The sequence below is a fragment of the Oryzias latipes genome, chromosome 12 (genome assembly GCF_053564925.1).
Source record: "Oryzias latipes strain Hd-rR chromosome 12, Olatipes_Hd-rR_3.1".
Classification (NCBI taxonomy): Eukaryota; Metazoa; Chordata; class Actinopteri; order Beloniformes; family Adrianichthyidae; genus Oryzias; species Oryzias latipes.
In genome coordinates, this window is record NC_136248.1 from 33,992,937 (window position 1) to 34,019,582 (window position 26,646).

Here is a 26,646-nt window from a genome sequence, read left to right on the forward strand (position 1 = left end):
CGGTCCAGTGAATTGCATCTTTTTCTGTTGCAAAATGCGAGTCCTCCAGCAGGGGGATGTGTCTCATATTTTTTTTTTAATATGCTGATTTACAGCATATTAAACGCTTTCATGTTGTTCTGCTCCATTGCAGATAAGTTACCAGAAAAATTAACCAAGGGAACCCAGATGACAGCAGATGGAAATCTGTGTTTAGCCATCTTCAGAGCCCGCTGGAGCTGTTTAACTGCAGTTTCTTTAATGTTCTGACCTTTGGCGTTAATGCCGGCTGCAATGACCACATTCTGAACCACCAAATCCCACGGAACGTGGGCTATCTCAAATAAAGCCTGCATGTGGCGAAAATTAGCACCTGGATAACTCTCAATCTGTAGATCTGGGATGGAATATTCAGGGATTCTGGATAAATTTGAGTCACCAACAATAAGACACCTTTTCTCCACTTCCAGAAACCAGTCAATCAATTCTCTGTTTGTTTCAGGGTGACGCTTTACCTTGAAAACCTGCCGCTCTGGGGCAGGTAAGTCAACACGGGCTACTGGTGGCTCAGCACCGTCACCTGCTAGCTCCAGCCCTGTAATACAGCGTTCCTCCGCTGAAGCTGGAGATGCGCTGTCCTCCTGGCATTCTGTCACACCCGGGCTGTCCGAAATATTGTGATGATGTGGGGGGATTGCATGTTGTAGGGTGTTTTTCTTTTGCATGTTTGTGGTGCTACCTGTTTGTTGCATGCTTTCTATGGACACACCCCCCTTGTAACATAGCGCGCCGATCCACCGCACCTGCTCCTCATCAGGAGGGACTTATAAAAGTCCTGAGGAGGAAAGCCAAAGGCAGTCGCACACCGACAGCAGGCGCATGCACGCGGGGCGCGAGTGGGACGCCGGGACCGCCAGACGTCGGGACCGCCAGACGTCGGGAAGACTCGCTGTGATCGGGACACACACTCTGAGAGCGCTGGGCGCTGGGACCATCAGTCTGCAGAGCGATCGACACGCAAGGGCAGGGCAGGGACCCTGCCTGTGTGTAAGTAGCCGAACGGGCTTCAGCAGACTGGTGGAAATAGGTGGGAGGGCTAGTGGCAGCCTGCATCAGGAATTGCTTTTCGTGCTGCCGCTTGCCTGTTTCCACAGATTCCAGCGTGTCCAGGAGAGCCAGCTGGAGGTGACGCGGAGGAGTGCCGGTCACAAACCCCAGAGGCGGAACGGAGCCCGCCCCCCAGGTCTTTGTGTGTATGACTGGAGGGATCCTCGGAACAGCGTCGGGGGAAGAGAGACGTCTCCTGGTTTGGGATCAGTGATTCCCCCCTTTGAGCTGCATTTTTAAACCAGTTTTAACTGTTCTTTGGACTTTTAGGTCTCTTTTATCCTTTTTCAACTGTTCCTGGGATTTTTATCGTGTTTTACTGTTTTAATCCGTGCCTAGAATTTTTAGACGCATTTTATGCTTGTTTTAAGTGTCTTTTAACTGGAACTTTTTGGCCATTCATATGTTTTTTCCATCGGAATAAATTGTCATTGTGGCCAAGAATTTGGGTCCTCTTTGGTGGTGTGCGTGCGCTCTCCCCAGATCATTCCTCTAGCCCTTCAATACCCTCATTCAATTTTTTGTTGTTTACCCCATCTTTCAACCCTCCAGGCCTTACAATATGATCCAGCCCCGAACTACCTGAAGCTGGGGGGTCAGCGTCCGTGTCCGCCTCATCCCCATCTTCCTCGCTGTCGTATTCATTATCGAACTCCTTTTTGGCCATTCATATGTTTTTTCCATCGGAATAAATTGTCATTGTGGCCAAGAATTTGGGTCCTCTTTGGTGGTGTGCGTGCGCTCTCCCCAGATCATTCCTCTAGCCCTTCAATACCCTCATTCAATTTTTTGTTGTTTACCCCATCTTTCAACCCTCCAGGCCTTACAATATGATCCAGCCCCGAACTACCTGAAGCTGGGGGGTCAGCGTCCGTGTCCGCCTCATCCCCATCTTCCTCGCTGTCGTATTCATTATCGAACTCCTCCTCCTCCTCCTCCTCGTGAAGAACCTCCCCGCCGCGGTTCTCCTCTCTATCGGAGCTTTCCTCCTCCTGGGAGCTGTCCAGTGCTGAAATTCGGGAAGGTGGCGCCCGTGCTGCCGGTCTGGGAGCAGAGGGTGAAGTTATCCCCACAATCTGAGGGAGAAATTCCTCACGCGCCACGAAGGGGTTGCGGCGGGTCGCCGTTCGCGGTCCACGCTGCTTCTCGGCAGCGGCTGCTGGAACTGCATCTGGAGGCCAAGCTGGTCTCATGTCCGTCATAGTTCCAACTGATCGGTTTGTGGCCTCGTAACATTCAGCTTGAATGCTCATGGAGACCCGCTCAGGTTGACGGGTCCTCTTTTTTCTTCCTCCTGATGTGCGCGGCCCCCGGCGGCTATCAGACCCTGCCGGGGGGTGCATGGTGTCGTAGCCGCTGGACTTCGCCGCTCCGAGTCTGATCTGCAGGTGATGATCAGGGCCTCTGCCTGATCGAGAACATCCTGCGTGATCCGAGGTAGATTTCTGCAAGCCCATCGTGTCGCCACGATGAAGGCTTCCCTCCAATCTCGGGTTAAATCACCGGGGAGATCCTGTAAAAGTTTCTCCAGCCTCTTTTGGTAGTGATCCTGGAGGATCTGCAGTGTGTTCTGTCCCCAGTTTTTTGCGTTGCCCTCAATGAGGTCTAACACATCATCCGTGGGATCAGCGGGTTTAATCAGTGAGGTTAATGAGTCCACTATGCGAGCGATCATCAGAGGTTCTGGTCTGTCCGGCGTGATGGTCACGTTTTGTAAGTGATGCACCATCTTAATTACAGCATGTAATTTGCGGATAAGCTGTCCAAGTCTTTCATCTGCAGGTCGCCGGAGGTCCTGCCTAACATCTGCTGGGGGTCCAAATCTTGTCGCTCGTCTGGTAGGTGAGCCCCGGACCGCTGCTGCATAAGAGCGGGGCTGTGGAAAATAAGGCCGGGACCCGTCGTACATAGGAGGCGCAGGCCAGTTAGGATTTGAAGGTGAAGCCCTACTCCAGCCAAAATTTGGGAACCTTGGCGCCCTCTTCCAGCCGGAGACGGGAAATGCACGGTCCATCCTATGGTCCGGTCGGCCCCGGTAATTAAAGCTGAGCGCACGGGGATTTCTGTAGTGTCTCCTCCCGTAGCGCACCGTGGTCCAAGCACCTCCATCCTCCTCTCCGTCGTAGAAGTGCATGGCAGGTGTTACGGTTTTTCCACCAGGCAAGAATGTAATCAAAAATAGAAAAACTTGCAAACTTTGAAAAAAGAAAAAAGCGGGACAACCACTTAAATGAGTGTTTTTATTCACAAAAATGTAAAAAAATAAATAAATAAACAATACAAAATTAGAATAAAGTGTGCTCGCTACGCGTTTCGGCAAATTCTGCCTTCATCAGGCTCTATGCACACCACAACAGCTACAACTTGGCTGGACAGGCGTAAAAGTGAAGTGAGAGACAAAAGGTGGCTGTTTTATTCACACTGTCTTACCAAGGAGCACGCGTCGGCCTCATGGGCCCTGCGTGTCCTGAGCCATGGGCCCTGTGCGTTCTAAGCCCCTCCCCTGCATGCATACTGCTAACCAGGCAAAAAGACACGTGAAACAAAACCTTTTCCTTCCAATGTTATTGCTTTATGTTTAAGATTATTTAAATTTCTAATAACTGATTAAGGGTTGGGATTAGGGTTCAGATTAAACTAAAGGTTAGGGTTAGAAACAGGACCAGGGGTAGGGTTAAAGTAATAATAATAATCATCATAAAACAGTAATAAGAACCATAAGAACAATAGCCATAATAACACTAACAATGATAACAAAATCTCTCACACTGTTCACCATAAAGAAAAACCCTGGGTCATGAGAAAATGCTCCACCAGTGGGTTATGCACCTATCCATTATGAGCAATATTATATTTATGTTGTCACTTTCTTGTGCTAACAAAAGTTTCGGTTTGTCCCACCAAATGTTAATCCCACAAAGAACAGGAAACATGATCAATACAGTCTTGTGTTTTGGGTCTGTATTTTTTTAAAAAGTTATTTATGGAAATAAAAGTGAAACCGTTTTTGAGGAGGTCACCTTGTTGTTCTGTCAGGGCATCACTTTTCAGTCAAAACCATGATATTGTGGGGCCATAAAGGGCTGTCCCCTTACACACTCTACCCTGAATGGACTTAGTGGGTATTCCACTTTAAAAAATACCTCCAATGTTCCAACATTGCTCTGGCCGTGTCTTCGGTCCAGTGAATTGCATCTTTTTCTGTTGCAAAATGCGAGTCCTCCAGCAGGGGGATGTGTCTCATATTTTTTTTTAATATGCTGATTTAGTAGTTTCATGTTGTTCTGCTCCATTGCAGATAAGTTACCAGAAAAATTAACCAAGGGAACCCAGATGACAGCAGATGGAAATCTGTGTTTAGCCATCTTCAGAGCCCGCTGGAGCTGTTTAACTGCAGTTTCTTTAATGTTCTGACCTTTGGCGTTAATGCCGGCTGCAATGACCACATTCTGAACCACCAAATCCCACGGAACGTGGGCTATCTCAAATAAAGCCTGCATGTGGCGAAAATTAGCACCTGGATAACTCTCAATCTGTAGATCTGGGATGGAATATTCAGGGATTCTGGATAAATTTGAGTCACCAACAATAAGACACCTTTTCTCCACTTCCAGAAACCAGTCAATCAATTCTGTGTTTGTTTCAGGGTGACGCTTTACCTTGAAAACCTGCCGCTCTGGGGCAGGTAAGTCAACACGGGCTACTGGTGGTTCAGCACCGTCACCTGCTAGCTCCAGCCCTGTAATACAGCGTTCCTCCGCTGAAGCTGGAGATGCGCTGTCCTCCTGGCATTCTGTCACACCCGGGCTGTCCGAAATATGATCCAGCCCCGAACTACCTGAAGCTGGGGGGTCAGCGTCCGTGTCCGCCTCATCCCCATCTTCCTCGCTGTCGTATTCATTATCGAACTCCTCCTCCTCCTCCTCGTGAAGAACCTCCCCGCCGCGGTTCTCCTCTCTATCGGAGCTTTCCTCCTCCTGGGAGCTGTCCAGTGCTGAAATTCGGGAAGGTGGCGCCCGTGCTGCCGGTCTGGGAGCAGAGGGTGAAGTTATCCCCACAATCTGAGGGAGAAATTCCTCACGCGCCACGAAGGGGTGGCGGCGGGTCGCCGTTCGCGGTCCACGCTGCTTCTCGGCAGCGGCTGCTGGAACTGCATCTGGAGGCCAAACTGGTCTCATGTCCGTCATAGTTCCAACTGATCGGTTTGTGGCCTCGTAACATTCAGCTTGAATGCTCATGGAGACCCGCTCAGGTTGACGGGTCCTCTTTTTTCTTCCTCCTGATGTGCGCGGCCCCCGGCGGCTATCAGACCCTGCCGGGGGGTGCATGGTGTCGTAGCCGCTGGACTTCGCCGCTCCGAGTCTGATCTGCAGGTGATGATCAGGGCCTCTGCCTGATCGAGAACATCCTGCGTGATCCGAGGTAGATTTCTGCAAGCCCATCGTGTCGCCACGATGAAGGCTTCCCTCCAATCTCGGGTTAAATCACCGGGGAGATCCTGTAAAAGTTTCTCCAGCCTCTTTTGGTAGTGATCCTGGAGGATCTGCAGTGTGTTCTGTCCCCAGTTTTTTGCGTTGCCCTCAATGAGGTCTAACACATCATCCGTGGGATCAGCGGGTTTAATCAGTGAGGTTAATGAGTCCACTATGCGAGCGATCATCAGAGGTTCTGGTCTGTCCGGCGTGATGGTCACGTTTTGTAAGTGATGCACCATCTTAATTACAGCATGTAATTTGCGGATAAGCTGTCCAAGTCTTTCATCTGCAGGTCGCCGGAGGTCCTGCCTAACATCTGCTGGGGGTCCAAATCTTGTCGCTCGTCTGGTAGGTGAGCCCCGGACCGCTGCTGCATAAGAGCGGGGCTGTGGAAAATAAGGCCGGGACCCGTCGTACATAGGAGGCGCAGGCCAGTTAGGATTTGAAGGTGAAGCCCTACTCCAGCCAAAATTTGGGAACCTTGGCGCCCTCTTCCAGCCGGAGACGGGAAATGCACGGTCCATCCTATGGTCCGGTCGGCCCCGGTAATTAAAGCTGAGCGCACGGGGATTTCTGTAGTGTCTCCTCCCGTAGCGCACCGTGGTCCAAGCACCTCCATCCTCCTCTCCGTCGTAGAAGTGCATGGCAGGTGTTACGGTTTTTCCACCAGGCAAGAATGTAATCAAAAATAGAAAAACTTGCAAACTTTGAAAAAAGAAAAAAAGAAAAAAGCGGGACAACCACTTAAATGAGTGTTTTTATTCACAAAAATGTAAAAAAATAAATAAATAAACAATACAAAATTAGAATAAAGTGTGCTCGCTACGCGTTTCGGCAAATTCTGCCTTCATCAGGCTCTATGCACACCACAACAGCTACAACTTGGCTGGACAGGCGTAAAAGTGAAGTGAGAGACAAAAGGTGGCTGTTTTATTCACACTGTCTTACCGAGGAGCACGCGTCGGCCTCATGGGCCCTGCGTGTCCTGAGCCATGGGCCCTGTGCGTTCTAAGCCCCTCCCCTGCATGCATACTGCTAACCAGGCAAAAAGACACGTGAAACAAAACCTTTTCCTTCCAACCATGTTATTGCTTTATGTTTAAGATTATTTAAATTTCTAATAACTGATTAAGGGTTGGGATTAGGGTTCAGATTAAACTAAAGGTTAGGGTTAGAAACAGGACCAGGGGTAGGGTTAAAGTAATAATAATAATCATCATAAAACAGTAATAAGAACCATAAGAACAATAGCCATAATAACAGTAACAATGATAACAAAATCTCTCACACTGTTCACCATAAAGAAAAACCCTGGGTCATGAGAAAATGCTCCACCAGTGAGTTATGCACCTATCCATTATGAGCAATATTATATTTATGTTGTCACTTTCTTGTGCTAACAAAAGTTTCGGTTTGTCCCACCAAATGTTAATCCCGCAAAGAACAGGAAACATGATTAATACAGTCTTGTGTTTTGGGTCTGATTTTTTTAAAAAGTTATCTATGGAAATAAAAGTTAAACCGTTTTTGAGGAGGTCACCTTGTTGTTCTGTCAGGGCATCACTTTTCAGTCAAAACCATGATATTGTGGGGCCATAAAGGGCTGTCCCCTTACACACTCTACCCTGAATGGACTTAGTGGGTATTCCACTTTAAAAAATACCTCCAATGTTCCAACATTGCTCTGGCCGTGTCCTCGGTCCAGTGAATTGCATCTTTTTCTGTTGCAAAATGCGAGTCCTCCAGCAGGGGGATGTGTCTCATATTTTTTTTTTTAATATGCTGATTTAGTAGTTTCATGTTGTTCTGCTCCATTGCAGATAAGTTACCAGAAAAATTAACCAAGGGAACCCAGATGACAGCAGATGGAAATCTGTGTTTAGCCATCTTCAGAGCCCGCTGGAGCTGTTTAACTGCAGTTTCTTTAATGTTCTGACCTTTGGCGTTAATGCCGGCTGCAATGACCACATTCTGAACCACCAAATCCCACGGAACGTGGGCTATCTCAAATAAAGCCTGCATGTGGCGAAAATTAGCACCTGGATAACTCTCAATCTGTAGATCTGGGATGGAATATTCAGGGATTCTGGATAAATTTGAGTCACCAACAATAAGACACCTTTTCTCCACTTCCAGAAACCAGTCAATCAATTCTGTGTTTGTTTCAGGGTGACGCTTTACCTTGAAAACCTGCCGCTCTGGGGCAGGTAAGTCAACACGGGCTACTGGTGGCTCAGCACCGTCACCTGCTAGCTCCAGCCCTGTAATACAGCGTTCCTCCGCTGAAGCTGGAGATGCGCTGTCCTCCTGGCATTCTGTCACACCCGGGCTGTCCGAAATATTGTGATGATGTGGGGGGATTGCATGTTGTAGGGTGTTTTTCTTTTGCATGTTTGTGGTGCTACCTGTTTGTTGCATGCTTTCTATGGACACACCCCCCTTGTAACATAGCGCGCCGATCCACCGCACCTGCTCCTCATCAGGAGGGACTTATAAAAGTCCTGAGGAGGAAAGCCAAAGGCAGTCGCACACCGACAGCAGGCGCATGCACGCGGGGCGCGAGTGGGACGCCGGGACCGCCAGACGTCGGGAAGACTCGCTGTGATCGGGACACACACTCTGAGAGCGCTGGGCGCTGGGACCATCAGTCTGCAGAGCGATCGACACGCAAGGGCAGGGCAGGGACCCTGCCTGTGTGTAAGTAGCCGAACGGGCTTCAGCAGACTGGTGGAAATAGGTGGGAGGGCTAGTGGCAGCCTGCATCAGGAATTGCTTTTCGTGCTGCCGCTTGCCTGTTTCCACAGATTCCAGCGTGTCCAGGAGAGCCAGCTGGAGGTGACGCGGAGGAGTGCCGGTCACAAACCCCAGAGGCGGAACGGAGCCCGCCCCCCAGGTCTTTGTGTGTATGACTGGAGGGATCCTCGGAACAGCGTCGGGGGAAGAGAGACGTCTCCTGGTTTGGGATCAGTGATTCCCCCCTTTGAGCTGCATTTTTAAACCAGTTTTAACTGTTCTTTGGACTTTTAGGTCTCTTTTATCCTTTTTCAACTGTTCCTGGGATTTTTATCGTGTTTTACTGTTTTAATCCGTGCCTAGAATTTTTAGACGCATTTTATGCTTGTTTTAAGTGTCTTTTAACTGGAACTTTTTGGCCATTCATATGTTTTTTTCCATCGGAATAAATTGTCATTGTGGCCAAGAATTTGGGTCCTCTTTGGTGGTGTGCGTGCGCTCTCCCCAGATCATTCCTCTAGCCCTTCAATACCCTCATTCAATTTTTTGTTGTTTACCCCATCTTTCAACCCTCCAGGCCTTACAATATGATCCAGCCCCGAACTACCTGAAGCTGGGGGGTCAGCGTCCGTGTCCGCCTCATCCCCATCTTCCTCGCTGTCGTATTCATTATCGAACTCCTCCTCCTCCTCCTCCTCGTGAAGAACCTCCCCGCCGCGGTTCTCCTCTCTATCGGAGCTTTCCTCCTCCTGGGAGCTGTCCAGTGCTGAAATTCGGGAAGGTGGCGCCCGTGCTGCCGGTCTGGGAGCAGAGGGTGAAGTTATCCCCACAATCTGAGGGAGAAATTCCTCACGCGCCACGAAGGGGTTGCGGCGGGTCGCCGTTCGCGGTCCACGCTGCTTCTCGGCAGCGGCTGCTGGAACTGCATCTGGAGGCCAAGCTGGTCTCATGTCCGTCATAGTTCCAACTGATCGGTTTGTGGCCTCGTAACATTCAGCTTGAATGCTCATGGAGACCCGCTCAGGTTGACGGGTCCTCTTTTTTCTTCCTCCTGATGTGCGCGGCCCCCGGCGGCTATCAGACCCTGCCGGGGGGTGGTGTCGTAGCCGCTGGACTTCGCCGCTCCGAGTCTGATCTGCAGGTGATGATCAGGGCCTCTGCCTGATCGAGAACATCCTGCGTGATCCGAGGTAGATTTCTGCAAGCCCATCGTGTCGCCACGATGAAGGCTTCCCTCCAATCTCGGGTTAAATCACCGGGGAGATCCTGTAAAAGTTTCTCCAGCCTCTTTTGGTAGTGATCCTGGAGGATCTGCAGTGTGTTCTGTCCCCAGTTTTTTGCGTTGCCCTCAATGAGGTCTAACACATCATCCGTGGGATCAGCGGGTTTAATCAGTGAGGTTAATGAGTCCACTATGCGAGCGATCATCAGAGGTTCTGGTCTGTCCGGCGTGATGGTCACGTTTTGTAAGTGATGCACCATCTTAATTACAGCATGTAATTTGCGGATAAGCTGTCCAAGTCTTTCATCTGCAGGTCGCCGGAGGTCCTGCCTAACATCTGCTGGGGGTCCAAATCTTGTCGCTCGTCTGGTAGGTGAGCCCCGGACCGCTGCTGCATAAGAGCGGGGCTGTGGAAAATAAGGCCGGGACCCGTCGTACATAGGAGGCGCAGGCCAGTTAGGATTTGAAGGTGAAGCCCTACTCCAGCCAAAATTTGGGAACCTTGGCGCCCTCTTCCAGCCGGAGACGGGAAATGCACGGTCCATCCTATGGTCCGGTCGGCCCCGGTAATTAAAGCTGAGCGCACGGGGATTTCTGTAGTGTCTCCTCCCGTAGCGCACCGTGGTCCAAGCACCTCCATCCTCCTCTCCGTCGTAGAAGTGCATGGCAGGTGTTACGGTTTTTCCACCAGGCAAGAATGTAATCAAAAATAGAAAAACTTGCAAACTTTGAAAAAAGAAAAAAAGAAAAAAGCGGGACAACCACTTAAATGAGTGTTTTTATTCACAAAAATGTAAAAAAATAAATAAATAAACAATACAAAATTAGAATAAAGTGTGCTCGCTACGCGTTTCGGCAAATTCTGCCTTCATCAGGCTCTATGCACACCACAACAGCTACAACTTGGCTGGACAGGCGTAAAAGTGAAGTGAGAGACAAAAGGTGGCTGTTTTATTCACACTGTCTTACCAAGGAGCACGCGTCGGCCTCATGGGCCCTGCGTGTCCTGAGCCATGGGCCCTGTGCGTTCTAAGCCCCTCCCCTGCATGCATACTGCTAACCAGGCAAAAAGACACGTGAAACAAAACCTTTTCCTTCCAACCATGTTATTGCTTTATGTTTAAGATTATTTAAATTTCTAATAACTGATTAAGGGTTGGGATTAGGGTTCAGATTAAACTAAAGGTTAGGGTTAGAAACAGGACCAGGGGTAGGGTTAAAGTAATAATAATAATCATCATAAAACAGTAATAAGAACCATAAGAACAATAGCCATAATAACAGTAACAATGATAACAAAATCTCTCACACTGTTCACCATAAAGAAAAACCCTGGGTCATGAGAAAATGCTCCACCAGTGGGTTATACACCTATCCATTATGAGCAATATTATATTTATGTTGTCACTTTCTTGTGCTAACAAAAGTTTCGGTTTGTCCCACCAAATGTTAATCCCGCAAAGAACAGGAAACATGATTAATACAGTCTTGTGTTTTGGGTCTGTATTTTTTTAAAAAGTTATCTATGGAAATAAAAGTTAAACTGTTTTTGAGGAGGTCACCTTGTTGTTCTGTCAGGGCATCACTTTTCAGTCAAAACCATGATATTGTGGGGCCATAAAGGGCTGTCCCCTTACACACTCTACCCTGAATGGACTTAGTGGGTATTCCACTTTAAAAAATACCTCCAATGTTCCAACATTGCTCTGGCCGTGTCCTCGGTCCAGTGAATTGCATCTTTTTCTGTTGCAAAATGCGAGTCCTCCAGCAGGGGGATGTGTCTCATATTTTTTTTTTAATATGCTGATTTAGTAGTTTCATGTTGTTCTGCTCCATTGCAGATAAGTTACCAGAAAAATTAACCAAGGGAACCCAGATGACAGCAGATGGAAATCTGTGTTTAGCCATCTTCAGAGCCCGCTGGAGCTGTTTAACTGCAGTTTCTTTAATGTTCTGACCTTTGGCGTTAATGCCGGCTGCAATGACCACATTCTGAACCACCAAATCCCACGGAACGTGGGCTATCTCAAATAAAGCCTGCATGTGGCGAAAATTAGCACCTGGACACCTCTCAATCTGTAGATCTGGGATGGAATATTCAGGGATTCTGGATAAATTTGAGTCACCAACAATAAGACACCTTTTCTCCACTTCCAGAAACCAGTCAATCAATTCTCTGTTTGTTTCAGGGTGACGCTTTACCTTGAAAACCTGCCGCTCTGGGGCAGGTAAGTCAACACGGGCTACTGGTGGCTCAGCACCGTCACCTGCTAGCTCCAGCCCTGTAATACAGCGTTCCTCCGCTGAAGCTGGAGATGCGCTGTCCTCCTGGCATTCTGTCACACCCGGGCTGTCCGAAATATTGTGATGATGTGGGGGGATTGCATGTTGTAGGGTGTTTTTCTTTTGCATGTTTGTGGTGCTACCTGTTTGTTGCATGCTTTCTATGGACACACCCCCCTTGTAACATAGCGCGCCGATCCACCGCACCTGCTCCTCATCAGGAGGGACTTATAAAAGTCCTGAGGAGGAAAGCCAAAGGCAGTCGCACACCGACAGCAGGCGCATGCACGCGGGGCGCGAGTGGGACGCCGGGACCGCCAGACGTCGGGAAGACTCGCTGTGATCGGGACACACACTCTGAGAGCGCTGGGCGCTGGGACCATCAGTCTGCAGAGCGATCGACACGCAAGGGCAGGGCAGGGACCCTGCCTGTGTGTAAGTAGCCGAACGGGCTTCAGCAGACTGGTGGAAATAGGTGGGAGGGCTAGTGGCAGCCTGCATCAGGAATTGCTTTTCGTGCTGCCGCTTGCCTGTTTCCACAGATTCCAGCGTGTCCAGGAGAGCCAGCTGGAGGTGACGCGGAGGAGTGCCGGTCACAAACCCCAGAGGCGGAACGGAGCCCGCCCCCCAGGTCTTTGTGTGTATGACTGGAGGGATCCTCGGAACAGCGTCGGGGGAAGAGAGACGTCTCCTGGTTTGGGATCAGTGATTCCCCCCTTTGAGCTGCATTTTTAAAGCAGTTTTAACTGTTCTTTGGACTTTTAGGTCTCTTTTATCCTTTTTCAACTGTTCCTGGGATTTTTATCGTGTTTTACTGTTTTAATCCGTGCCTAGAATTTTTAGACGCATTTTATGCTTGTTTTAAGTGTCTTTTAACTGGAACTTTTTGGCCATTCATATGTTTTTTTCCATCGGAATAAATTGTCATTGTGGCCAAGAATTTGGGTCCTCTTTGGTGGTGTGCGTGCGCTCTCCCCAGATCATTCCTCTAGCCCTTCAATACCCTCATTCAATTTTTTGTTGTTTACCCCATCTTTCAACCCTCCAGGCCTTACAATATGATCCAGCCCCGAACTACCTGAAGCTGGGGGGTCAGCGTCCGTGTCCGCCTCATCCCCATCTTCCTCGCTGTCGTATTCATTATCGAACTCCTCCTCCTCCTCCTCCTCGTGAAGAACCTCCCCGCCGCGGTTCTCCTCTCTATCGGAGCTTTCCTCCTCCTGGGAGCTGTCCAGTGCTGAAATTCGGGAAGGTGGCGCCCGTGCTGCCGGTCTGGGAGCAGAGGGTGAAGTTATCCCCACAATCTGAGGGAGAAATTCCTCACGCGCCACGAAGGGGTGGCGGCGGGTCGCCGTTCGCGGTCCACGCTGCTTCTCGGCAGCGGCTGCTGGAACTGCATCTGGAGGCCAAGCTGGTCTCATGTCCGTCATAGTTCCAACTGATCGGTTTGTGGCCTCGTAACATTCAGCTTGAATGCTCATGGAGACCCGCTCAGGTTGACGGGTCCTCTTTTTTCTTCCTCCTGATGTGCGCGGCCCCCGGCGGCTATCAGACCCTGCCGGGGGGTGGTGTCGTAGCCGCTGGACTTCGCCGCTCCGAGTCTGATCTGCAGGTGATGATCAGGGCCTCTGCCTGATCGAGAACATCCTGCGTGATCCGAGGTAGATTTCTGCAAGCCCATCGTGTCGCCACGATGAAGGCTTCCCTCCAATCTCGGGTTAAATCACCGGGGAGATCCTGTAAAAGTTTCTCCAGCCTCTTTTGGTAGTGATCCTGGAGGATCTGCAGTGTGTTCTGTCCCCAGTTTTTTGCGTTGCCCTCAATGAGGTCTAACACATCATCCGTGGGATCAGCGGGTTTAATCAGTGAGGTTAATGAGTCCACTATGCGAGCGATCATCAGAGGTTCTGGTCTGTCCGGCGTGATGGTCACGTTTTGTAAGTGATGCACCATCTTAATTACAGCATGTAATTTGCGGATAAGCTGTCCAAGTCTTTCATCTGCAGGTCGCCGGAGGTCCTGCCTAACATCTGCTGGGGGTCCAAATCTTGTCGCTCGTCTGGTAGGTGAGCCCCGGACCGCTGCTGCATAAGAGCGGGGCTGTGGAAAATAAGGCCGGGACCCGTCGTACATAGGAGGCGCAGGCCAGTTAGGATTTGAAGGTGAAGCCCTACTCCAGCCAAAATTTGGGAACCTTGGCGCCCTCTTCCAGCCGGAGACGGGAAATGCACGGTCCATCCTATGGTCCGGTCGGCCCCGGTAATTAAAGCTGAGCGCACGGGGATTTCTGTAGTGTCTCCTCCCGTAGCGCGCCGTGGTCCAAGCACCTCCATCCTCCTCTCCGTCGTAGAAGTGCATGGCAGGTGTTACGGTTTTTCCACCAGGCAAGAATGTAATCAAAAATAGAAAAACTTGCAAACTTTGAAAAAAGAAAAAAAGAAAAAAGCGGGACAACCACTTAAATGAGTGTTTTTATTCACAAAAATGTAAAAAAATAAATAAATAAACAATACAAAATTAGAATAAAGTGTGCTCGCTACGCGTTTCGGCAAATTCTGCCTTCATCAGGCTCTATGCACACCACAACTGCTACAACTTGGCTGGACAGGCGTAAAAGTGAAGTGAGAGACAAAAGGTGGCTGTTTTATTCACACTGTCTTACCAAGGAGCACGCGTCGGCCTCATGGGCCCTGCGTGTCCTGAGCCATGGGCCCTGTGCGTTCTAAGCCCCTCCCCTGCATGCATACTGCTAACCAGGCAAAAAGACACGTGAAACAAAACCTTTTCCTTCCAACCATGTTATTGCTTTATGTTTAAGATTATTTAAATTTCTAATAACTGAGTAAGGGTTGGGATTAGGGTTCAGATTAAACTAAAGGTTAGGGTTAGAAACAGGACCAGGGGTAGGGTTAAAGTAATAATAATAATCATCATAAAACAGTAATAAGAACCATAAGAACAATAGCCATAATAACAGTAACAATGATAACAAAATCTCTCACACTGTTCACCATAAAGAAAAACCCTGGGTCATGAGAAAATGCTCCACCAGTGGGTTATGCACCTATCCATTATGAGCAATATTATATTTATGTTGTCACTTTCTTGTGCTAACAAAAGTTTCGGTTTGTCCCACCAAATGTTAATCCCGCAAAGAACAGGAAACATGATTAATACAGTCTTGTGTTTTGGGTCTGTATTTTTTTAAAAAGTTATCTATGGAAATAAAAGTTAAACCGTTTTTGAGGAGGTCACCTTGTTGTTCTGTCAGGGCATCACTTTTCAGTCAAAACCATGATATTGTGGGGCCATAAAGGGCTGTCCCCTTACACACTCTACCCTGAATGGACTTAGTGGGTATTCCACTTTAAAAAATACCTCCAATGTTCCAACATTGCTCTGGCCGTGTCCTCGGTCCAGTGAATTGCATCTTTTTCTGTTGCAAAATGCGAGTCCTCCAGCAGGGGGATGTGTCTCATATTTCTTTTTTAATATGCTGATTTAGTAGTTTCATGTTGTTCTGCTCCATTGCAGATAAGTTACCAGAAAAATTAACCAAGGGAACCCAGATGACAGCAGATGGAAATCTGTGTTTAGCCATCTTCAGAGCCCGCTGGAGCTGTTTAACTGCAGTTTCTTTAATGTTCTGACCTTTGGCGTTAATGCCGGCTGCAATGACCACATTCTGAACCACCAAATCCCACGGAACGTGGGCTATCTCAAATAAAGCCTGCATGTGGCGAAAATTAGCACCTGGATAACTCTCAATCTGTAGATCTGGGATGGAATATTCAGGGATTCTGGATAAATTTGAGTCACCAACAATAAGACACCTTTTCTCCACTTCCAGAAACCAGTCAATCAATTCTCTGTTTGTTTCAGGGTGACGCTTTACCTTGAAAACCTGCCGCTCTGGGGCAGGTAAGTCAACACGGGCTACTGGTGGCTCAGCACCGTCACCTGCTAGCTCCAGCCCTGTAATACAGCGTTCCTCCGCTGAAGCTGGAGATGCGCTGTCCTCCTGGCATTCTGTCACACCCGGGCTGTCCGAAATATTGTGATGATGTGGGGGGATTGCATGTTGTAGGGTGTTTTTCTTTTGCATGTTTGTGGTGCTACCTGTTTGTTGCATGCTTTCTATGGACACACCCCCCTTGTAACATAGCGCGCCGATCCACCGCACCTGCTCCTCATCAGGAGGGACTTATAAAAGTCCTGAGGAGGAAAGCCAAAGGCAGTCGCACACCGACAGCAGGCGCATGCACGCGGGGCGCGAGTGGGACGCCGGGACCGCCAGACGTCGGGACCGCCAGACGTCGGGAAGACTCGCTGTGATCGGGACACACACTCTGAGAGCGCTGGGCGCTGGGACCATCAGTCTGCAGAGCGATCGACACGCAAGGGCAGGGCAGGGACCCTGCCTGTGTGTAAGTAGCCGAACGGGCTTCAGCAGACTGGTGGAAATAGGTGGGAGGGCTAGTGGCAGCCTGCATCAGGAATTGCTTTTCGTGCTGCCGCTTGCCTGTTTCCACAGATTCCAGCGTGTCCAGGAGAGCCAGCTGGAGGTGACGCGGAGGAGTGCCGGTCACAAACCCCAGAGGCGGAACGGAGCCCGCCCCCCAGGTCTTTGTGTGTATGACTGGAGGGATCCTCGGAACAGCGTCGGGGGAAGAGAGACGTCTCCTGGTTTGGGATCAGTGATTCCCCCCTTTGAGCTGCATTTTTAAACCAGTTTTAACTGTTCTTTGGACTTTTAGGTCTCTTTTATCCTTTTTAACTGTTCCTGGGATTTTTATCGTGTTTTACTGTTTTAATCCGTGCCTAGAATTTTTAGACGCATTTTATGCTTGTTTTAAGTGTCTTTTAACTGGAACTTTTTGGCCATTCATATGTTTTTTCCATCGGAATAAATTGTCATTGTGGCCAAGAATTTGGGTCCTCTTTGGTGGTGTGCGTGCGCTCTCCCCAGATCATTCCTCTAGCCCTTCAATACCCTCATTCAATTTTTTGTTGTTTACCCCATCTTTCAACCCTCCAGGCCTTACAATATGATCCAGCCCCGAACTACCTGAAGCTGGGGGGTCAGCGTCCGTGTCCGCCTCATCCCCATCTTCCTCGCTGTCGTATTCATTATCGAACTCCTCCTCCTCCTCCTCGTGAAGAACCTCCCCGCCGCGGTTCTCCTCTCTATCGGAGCTTTCCTCCTCCTGGGAGCTGTCCAGTGCTGAAATTCGGGAAGGTGGCGCCCGTGCTGCCGGTCTGGGAGCAGAGGGTGAAGTTATCCCCACAATCTGAGGGAGAAATTCCTCACGCGCCACGAAGGGGTGGCGGCGGGTCGCCGTTCGCGGTCCACGCTGCTTCTCGGCAGCGGCTGCTGGAACTGCATCTGGAGGCCAAGCTGGTCTCATGTCCGTCATAGTTCCAACTGATCGGTTTGTGGCCTCGTAACATTCAGCTTGAATGCTCATGGAGACCCGCTCAGGTTGACGGGTCCTCTTTTTTCTTCCTCCTGATGTGCGCGGCCCCCGGCGGCTATCAGACCCTGCCGGGGGGTGGTGTCGTAGCCGCTGGACTTCGCCGCTCCGAGTCTGATCTGCAGGTGATGATCAGGGCCTCTGCCTGATCGAGAACATCCTGCGTGATCCGAGGTAGATTTCTGCAAGCCCATCGTGTCGCCACGATGAAGGCTTCCCTCCAATCTCGGGTTAAATCACCGGGGAGATCCTGTAAAAGTTTCTCCAGCCTCTTTTGGTAGTGATCCTGGAGGATCTGCAGTGTGTTCTGTCCCCAGTTTTTTGCGTTGCCCTCAATGAGGTCTAACACATCATCCGTGGGATCAGCGGGTTTAATCAGTGAGGTTAATGAGTCCACTATGCGAGCGATCATCAGAGGTTCTGGTCTGTCCGGCGTGATGGTCACGTTTTGTAAGTGATGCACCATCTTAATTACAGCATGTAATTTGCGGATAAGCTGTCCAAGTCTTTCATCTGCAGGTCGCCGGAGGTCCTGCCTAACATCTGCTGGGGGTCCAAATCTTGTCGCTCGTCTGGTAGGTGAGCCCCGGACCGCTGCTGCATAAGAGCGGGGCTGTGGAAAATAAGGCCGGGACCCGTCGTACATAGGAGGCGCAGGCCAGTTAGGATTTGAAGGTGAAGCCCTACTCCAGCCAAAATTTGGGAACCTTGGCGCCCTCTTCCAGCCGGAGACGGGAAATGCACGGTCCATCCTATGGTCCGGTCGGCCCCGGTAATTAAAGCTGAGCGCACTGGGATTTCTGTAGTGTCTCCTCCCGTAGCGCACCGTGGTCCAAGCACCTCCATCCTCCTCCCCGTCGTAGAAGTGCATGGCAGGTGTTACGGTTTTTCCACCAGGCAAGAATGTAATCAAAAATAGAAAAACTTGCAAACTTTGAAAAAAGAAAAAAAGAAAAAAGCGGGACAACCACTTAAATGAGTGTTTTTATTCACAAAAATGTAAAAAAATAAATAAATAAACAATACAAAATTAGAATAAAGTGTGCTCGCTACGCGTTTCGGCAAATTCTGCCTTCATCAGGCTCTATGCACACCACAACAGCTACAACTTGGCTGGACAGGCGTAAAAGTGAAGTGAGAGACAAAAGGTGGCTGTTTTATTCACACTGTCTTACCAAGGAGCACGCGTCGGCCTCATGGGCCCTGCGTGTCCTGAGCCATGGGCCCTGTGCGTTCTAAGCCCCTCCCCTGCATGCATACTGCTAACCAGGCAAAAAGACACGTGAAACAAAACCTTTTCCTTCCAACCATGTTATTGCTTTATGTTTAAGATTATTTAAATTTCTAATAACTGATTAAGGGTTGGGATTAGGGTTCAGATTAAACTAAAGGTTAGGGTTAGAAACAGGACCAGGGGTAGGGTTAAAGTAATAATAATAATCATCATAAAACAGTAATAAGAACCATAAGAACAATAGCCATAATAACAGTAACAATGATAACAAAATCTCTCACACTGTTCACCATAAAGAAAAACCCTGGGTCATGAGAAAATGCTCCACCAGTGGGTTATGCACCTATCCATTATGAGCAATATTATATTTATGTTGTCACTTTCTTGTGCTAACAAAAGTTTCGGTTTGTCCCACCAAATGTTAATCCCGCAAAGAACAGGAAACATGATTAATACAGTCTTGTGTTTTGGGTCTGTATTTTTTAAAAAGTTATCTATGGAAATAAAAGTTAAACCGTTTTTGAGGAGGTCACCTTGTTGTTCTGTCAGGGCATCACTTTTCAGTCAAAACCATGATATTGTGGGGCCATAAAGGGCTGTCCCCTTACACACTCTACCCTGAATGGACTTAGTGGGTATTCCACTTTAAAAAATACCTCCAATGTTCCAACATTGCTCTGGCCGTGTCCTCGGTCCAGTGAATTGCATCTTTTTCTGTTGCAAAATGCGAGTCCTCCAGCAGGGGGATGTGTCTCATATTTTTTTTTTAATATGCTGATTTAGTAGTTTCATGTTGTTCTGCTCCATTGCAGATAAGTTACCAGAAAAATTAACCAAGGGAACCCAGATGACAGCAGATGGAAATCTGTGTTTAGCCATCTTCAGAGCCCGCTGGAGCTGTTTAACTGCAGTTTCTTTAATGTTCTGACCTTTGGCGTTAATGCCGGCTGCAATGACCACATTCTGAACCACCAAATCCCACGGAACGTGGGCTATCTCAAATAAAGCCTGCATGTGGCGAAAATTAGCACCTGGATAACTCTCAATCTGTAGATCTGGGATGGAATATTCAGGGATTCTGGATAAATTTGAGTCACCAACAATAAGACACCTTTTCTCCACTTCCAGAAACCAGTCAATCAATTCTCTGTTTGTTTCAGGGTGACGCTTTACCTTGAAAACCTGCCGCTCTGGGGCAGGTAAGTCAACACGGGCTACTGGTGGCTCAGCACCGTCACCTGCTAGCTCCAGCCCTGTAATACAGCGTTCCTCCGCTGAAGCTGGAGATGCGCTGTCCTCCTGGCATTCTGTCACACCCGGGCTGTCCGAAATATTGTGATGATGTGGGGGGATTGCATGTTGTAGGGTGTTTTTCTTTTGCATGTTTGTGGTGCTACCTGTTTGTTGCATGCTTTCTATGGACACACCCCCCTTGTAACATAGCGCGCCGATCCACCGCACCTGCTCCTCATCAGGAGGGACTTATAAAAGTCCTGAGGAGGAAAGCCAAAGGCAGTCGCACACCGACAGCAGGCGCATGCACGCGGGGCGCGAGTGGGACGCCGGGACCGCCAGACGTCGGGAAGACTCGCTGTGATCGGGACACACACTCTGAGAGCGCTGGGCGCTGGGACCATCAGTCTGCAGAGCGATCGACACGCAAGGGCAGGGCAGGGACCCTGCCTGTGTGTAAGTAGCCGAACGGGCTTCAGCAGACTGGTGGAAATAGGTGGGAGGGCTAGTGGCAGCCTGCATCAGGAATTGCTTTTCGTGCTGCCGCTTGCCTGTTTCCACAGATTCCAGCGTGTCCAGGAGAGCCAGCTGGAGGTGACGCGGAGGAGTGCCGGTCACAAACCCCAGAGGCGGAACGGAGCCCGCCCCCCTGGTCTTTGTGTGTATGACTGGAGGGATCCTCGGAACAGCGTCGGGGGAAGAGAGACGTCTCCTGGTTTGGGATCAGTGATTCCCCCCTTTGAGCTGCATTTTTAAACCAGTTTTAACTGTTCTTTGGACTTTTAGGTCTCTTTTATCCTTTTTCAACTGTTCCTGGGATTTTTATCGTGTTTTACTGTTTTAATCCGTGCCTAGAATTTTTAGACGCATTTTATGCTTGTTTTAAGTGTCTTTTAACTGGAACTTTTTGGCCATTCATATGTTTTTTCCATCGGAATAAATTGTCATTGTGGCCAAGAATTTGGGTCCTCTTTGGTGGTGTGCGTGCGCTCTCCCCAGATCATTCCTCTAGCCCTTCAATACCCTCATTCAATTTTTTGTTGTTTACCCCATCTTTCAACCCTCCAGGCCTTACAATATGATCCAGCCCCGAACTACCTGAAGCTGGGGGGTCAGCGTCCGTGTCCGCCTCATCCCCATCTTCCTCGCTGTCGTATTCATTATCGAACTCCTCCTCCTCCTCCTCCTCCTCGTGAAGAACCTCCCCGCCGCGGTTCTCCTCTCTATCGGAGCTTTCCTCCTCCTGGGAGCTGTCCAGTGCTGAAATTCGGGAAGGTGGCGCCCGTGCTGCCGGTCTGGGAGCAGAGGGTGAAGTTATCCCCACAATCTGAGGGAAAAATTCCTCACGCGCCACGAAGGGGTTGCGGCGGGTCGCCGTTCGCGGTCCACGCTGCTTCTCGGCAGCGGCTGCTGGAACTGCATCTGGAGGCCAAGCTGGTCTCATGTCCGTCATAGTTCCAACTGATCGGTTTGTGGCCTCGTAACATTCAGCTTGAATGCTCATGGAGACCCGCTCAGGTTGACGGGTCCTCTTTTTTCTTCCTCCTGATGTGCGCGGCCCCCGGCGGCTATCAGACCCTGCCGGGGGGTGGTGTCGTAGCTGCTGGACTTCGCCGCTCCGAGTCTGATCTGCAGGTGATGATCAGGGCCTCTGCCTGATCGAGAACATCCTGCGTGATCCGAGGTAGATTTCTGCAAGCCCATCGTGTCGCCACGATGAAGGCTTCCCTCCAATCTCGGGTTAAATCACCGGGGAGATCCTGTAAAAGTTTCTCCAGCCTCTTTTGGTAGTGATCCTGGAGGATCTGCAGTGTGTTCTGTCCCCAGTTTTTTGCGTTGCCCTCAATGAGGTCTAACACATCATCCGTGGGATCAGCGGGTTTAATCAGTGAGGTTAATGAGTCCACTATGCGAGCGATCATCAGAGGTTCTGGTCTGTCCGGCGTGATGGTCACGTTTTGTAAGTGATGCACCATCTTAATTACAGCATGTAATTTGCGGATAAGCTGTCCAAGTCTTTCATCTGCAGGTCGCCGGAGGTCCTGCCTAACATCTGCTGGGGGTCCAAATCTTGTCGCTCGTCTGGTAGGTGAGCCCCGGACCGCTGCTGCATAAGAGCGGGGCTGTGGAAAATAAGGCCGGGACCCGTCGTACATAGGAGGCGCAGGCCAGTTAGGATTTGAAGGTGAAGCCCTACTCCAGCCAAAATTTGGGAACCTTGGCGCCCTCTTCCAGCCGGAGACGGGAAATGCACGGTCCATCCTATGGTCCGGTCGGCCCCGGTAATTAAAGCTGAGCGCACGGGGATTTCTGTAGTGTCTCCTCCCGTAGCGCACCGTGGTCCAAGCACCTCCATCCTCCTCTCCGTCGTAGAAGTGCATGGCAGGTGTTACGGTTTTTCCACCAGGCAAGAATGTAATCAAAAATAGAAAAACTTGCAAACTTTGAAAAAAGAAAAAAGCGGGACAACCACTTAAATGAGTGTTTTTATTCACAAAAATGTAAAAAAAAAAATAAATAAACAATACAAAATTAGAATAAAGTGTGCTCGCTACGCGTTTCGGCAAATTCTGCCTTCATCAGGCTCTATGCACACCACAACAGCTACAACTTGGCTGGACAGGCGTAAAAGTGAAGTGAGAGACAAAAGGTGGCTGTTTTATTCACACTGTCTTACCAAGGAGCACGCGTCGGCCTCATGGGCCCTGCGTGTCCTGAGCCATGGGCCCTGTGCGTTCTAAGCCCCTCCCCTGCATGCATACTGCTAACCAGGCAAAAAGACACGTGAAACAAAACCTTTTCCTTCCAACCATGTTATTGCTTTATGTTTAAGATTATTTAAATGTCTAATAACTGATTAAGGGTTGGGATTAGGGTTCAGATTAAACTAAAGGTTAGGGTTAGAAACAGGACCAGGGGTAGGGTTAAAGTAATAATAATAATCATCATAAAACAGTAATAAGAACCATAAGAACAATAGCCATAATAACAGTAACAATGATAACAAAATCTCTCACACTGTTCACCATAAAGAAAAACCCTGGGTCATGAGAAAATGCTCCACCAGTGGGTTATGCACCTATCCATTATGAGCAATATTATATTTATGTTGTCACTTTCTTGTGCTAACAAAAGTTTCGGTTTGTCCCACCAAATGTTAATCCCGCAAAGAACAGGAAACATGATTAATACAGTCTTGTGTTTTGGGTCTGTATTTTTTTAAAAAGTTATCTATGGAAATAAAAGTTAAACCGTTTTTGAGGAGGTCACCTTGTTGTTCTGTCAGGGCATCACTTTTCAGTCAAAACCATGATATTGTGGGGCCATAAAGGGCTGTCCCCTTACACACTCTACCCTGAATGGACTTAGTGGGTATTCCACTTTAAAAAATACCTCCAATGTTCCAACATTGCTCTGGCCGTGTCCTCGGTCCAGTGAATTGCATCTTTTTCTGTTGCAAAATGCGAGTCCTCCAGCAGGGGGATGTGTCTCATATTTCTTTTTTAATATGCTGATTTAGTAGTTTCATGTTGTTCTGCTCCATTGCAGATAAGTTACCAGAAAAATTAACCAAGGGAACCCAGATGACAGCAGATGGAAATCTGTGTTTAGCCATCTTCAGAGCCCGCTGGAGCTGTTTAACTGCAGTTTCTTTAATGTTCTGACCTTTGGCGTTAATGCCGGCTGCAATGACCACATTCTGAACCACCAAATCCCACGGAACGTGGGCTATCTCAAATAAAGCCTGCATGTGGCGAAAATTAGCACCTGGATAACTCTCAATCTGTAGATCTGGGATGGAATATTCAGGGATTCTGGATAAATTTGAGTCACCAACAATAAGACACCTTTTCTCCACTTCCAGAAACCAGTCAATCAATTCTCTGTTTGTTTCAGGGTGACGCTTTACCTTGAAAACCTGCCGCTCTGGGGCAGGTAAGTCAACACGGGCTACTGGTGGCTCAGCACCGTCACCTGCTAGCTCCAGCCCTGTAATACAGCGTTCCTCCGCTGAAGCTGGAGATGCGCTGTCCTCCTGGCATTCTGTCACACCCGGGCTGTCCGAAATATTGTGATGATGTGGGGGGATTGCATGTTGTAGGGTGTTTTTCTTTTGCATGTTTGTGGTGCTACCTGTTTGTTGCATGCTTTCTATGGACACACCCCCCTTGTAACATAGCGCGCCGATCCACCGCACCTGCTCCTCATCAGGAGGGACTTATAAAAGTCCTGAGGAGGAAAGCCAAAGGCAGTCGCACACCGACAGCAGGCGCATGCACGCGGGGCGCGAGTGGGACGCCGGGACCGCCAGACGCCGGGACCGCCAGACGTCGGGAAGACTCGCTGTGATCGGGACACACACTCTGAGAGCGCTGGGCGCTGGGACCATCAGTCTGCAGAGCGATCGACACGCAAGGGCAGGGCAGGGACCCTGCCTGTGTGTAAGTAGCCGAACGGGCTTCAGCAGACTGGTGGAAATAGGTGGGAGGGCTAGTGGCAGCCTGCATCAGGAATTGCTTTTCGTGCTGCCGCTTGCCTGTTTCCACAGATTCCAGCGTGTCCAGGAGAGCCAGCTGGAGGTGACGCGGAGGAGTGCCGGTCACAAACCCCAGAGGCGGAACGGAGCCCGCCCCCCAGGTCTTTGTGTGTATGACTGGAGGGATCCTCGGAACAGCGTCGGGGGAAGAGAGACGTCTCCTGGTTTGGGATCAGTGATTCCCCCCTTTGAGCTGCATTTTTAAAGCAGTTTTAACTGTTCTTTGGACTTTTAGGTCTCTTTTATCCTTTTTAACTGTTCCTGGGATTTTTATCGTGTTTTACTGTTTTAATCCGTGCCTAGAATTTTTAGACGCATTTTATGCTTGTTTTAAGTGTCTTTTAACTGGAACTTTTTGGCCATTCATATGTTTTTTCCATCGGAATAAATTGTCATTGTGGCCAAGAATTTGGGTCCTCTTTGGTGGTGTGCGTGCGCTCTCCCCAGATCATTCCTCTAGCCCTTCAATACCCTCATTCAATTTTTTGTTGTTTACCCCATCTTTCAACCCTCCAGGCCTTACAATATGATCCAGCCCCGAACTACCTGAAGCTGGGGGGTCAGCGTCCGTGTCCGCCTCATCCCCATCTTCCTCGCTGTCGTATTCATTATCGAACTCCTCCTCCTCCTCCTCGTGAAGAACCTCCCCGCCGCGGTTCTCCTCTCTATCGGAGCTTTCCTCCTCCTGGGAGCTGTCCAGTGCTGAAATTCGGGAAGGTGGCGCCCGTGCTGCCGGTCTGGGAGCAGAGGGTGAAGTTATCCCCACAATCTGAGGGAGAAATTCCTCACGCGCCACGAAGGGGTGGCGGCGGGTCGCCGTTCGCGGTCCACGCTGCTTCTCGGCAGCGGCTGCTGGAACTGCATCTGGAGGCCAAGCTGGTGTCATGTCCGTCATAGTTCCAACTGATCGGTTTGTGGCCTCGTAACATTCAGCTTGAATGCTCATGGAGACCCGCTCAGGTTGACGGGTCCTCTTTTTTCTTCCTCCTGATGTGCGCGGCCCCCGGCGGCTATCAGACCCTGCCGGGGGGTGGTGTCGTAGCCGCTGGACTTCGCCGCTCCGAGTCTGATCTGCAGGTGATGATCAGGGCCTCTGCCTGATCGAGAACATCCTGCGTGATCCGAGGTAGATTTCTGCAAGCCCATCGTGTCGCCACGATGAAGGCTTCCCTCCAATCTTGGGTTAAATCACCGGGGAGATCCTGTAAAAGTTTCTCCAGCCTCTTTTGGTAGTGATCCTGGAGGATCTGCAGTGTGTTCTGTCCCCAGTTTTTTGCGTTGCCCTCAATGAGGTCTAACACATCATCCGTGGGATCAGCGGGTTTAATCAGTGAGGTTAATGAGTCCACTATGCGAGCGATCATCAGAGGTTCTGGTCTGTCCGGCGTGATGGTCACGTTTTGTAAGTGATGCACCATCTTAATTACAGCATGTAATTTGCGGATAAGCTGTCCAAGTCTTTCATCTGCAGGTCGCCGGAGGTCCTGCCTAACATCTGCTGGGGGTCCAAATCTTGTCGCTCGTCTGGTAGGTGAGCCCCGGACCGCTGCTGCATAAGAGCGGGGCTGTGGAAAATAAGGCCGGGACCCGTCGTACATAGGAGGCGCAGGCCAGTTAGGATTTGAAGGTGAAGCCCTACTCCAGCCAAAATTTGGGAACCTTGGCGCCCTCTTCCAGCCGGAGACGGGAAATGCACGGTCCATCCTATGGTCCGGTCGGCCCCGGTAATTAAAGCTGAGCGCACGGGGATTTCTGTAGTGTCTCCTCCCGTAGCGCACCGTGGTCCAAGCACCTCCATCCTCCTCTCCGTCGTAGAAGTGCATGGCAGGTGTTACGGTTTTTCCACCAGGCAAGAATGTAATCAAAAATAGAAAAACTTGCAAACTTTGAAAAAAGAAAAAAGCGGGACAACCACTTAAATGAGTGTTTTTATTCACAAAAATGTAAAAAAAAAAAAATAAACAATACAAAATTAGAATAAAGTGTGCTCGCTACGCGTTTCGGCAAATTCTGCCTTCATCAGGCTCTATGCACACCACAACAGCTACAACTTGGCTGGACAGGCGTAAAAGTGAAGTGAGAGACAAAAGGTGGCTGTTTTATTCACACTGTCTTACCAAGGAGCACGCGTCGGCCTCATGGGCCCTGCGTGTCCTGAGCCATGGGCCCTGTGCGTTCTAAGCCCCTCCCCTGCATGCATACTGCTAACCAGGCAAAAAGACACGTGAAACAAAACCTTTTCCTTCCAACCATGTTATTGCTTTATGTTTAAGATTATTTAAATTTCTAATAACTGATTAAGGGTTGGGATTAGGGTTCAGATTAAACTAAAGGTTAGGGTTAGAAACAGGACCAGGGGTAGGGTTAAA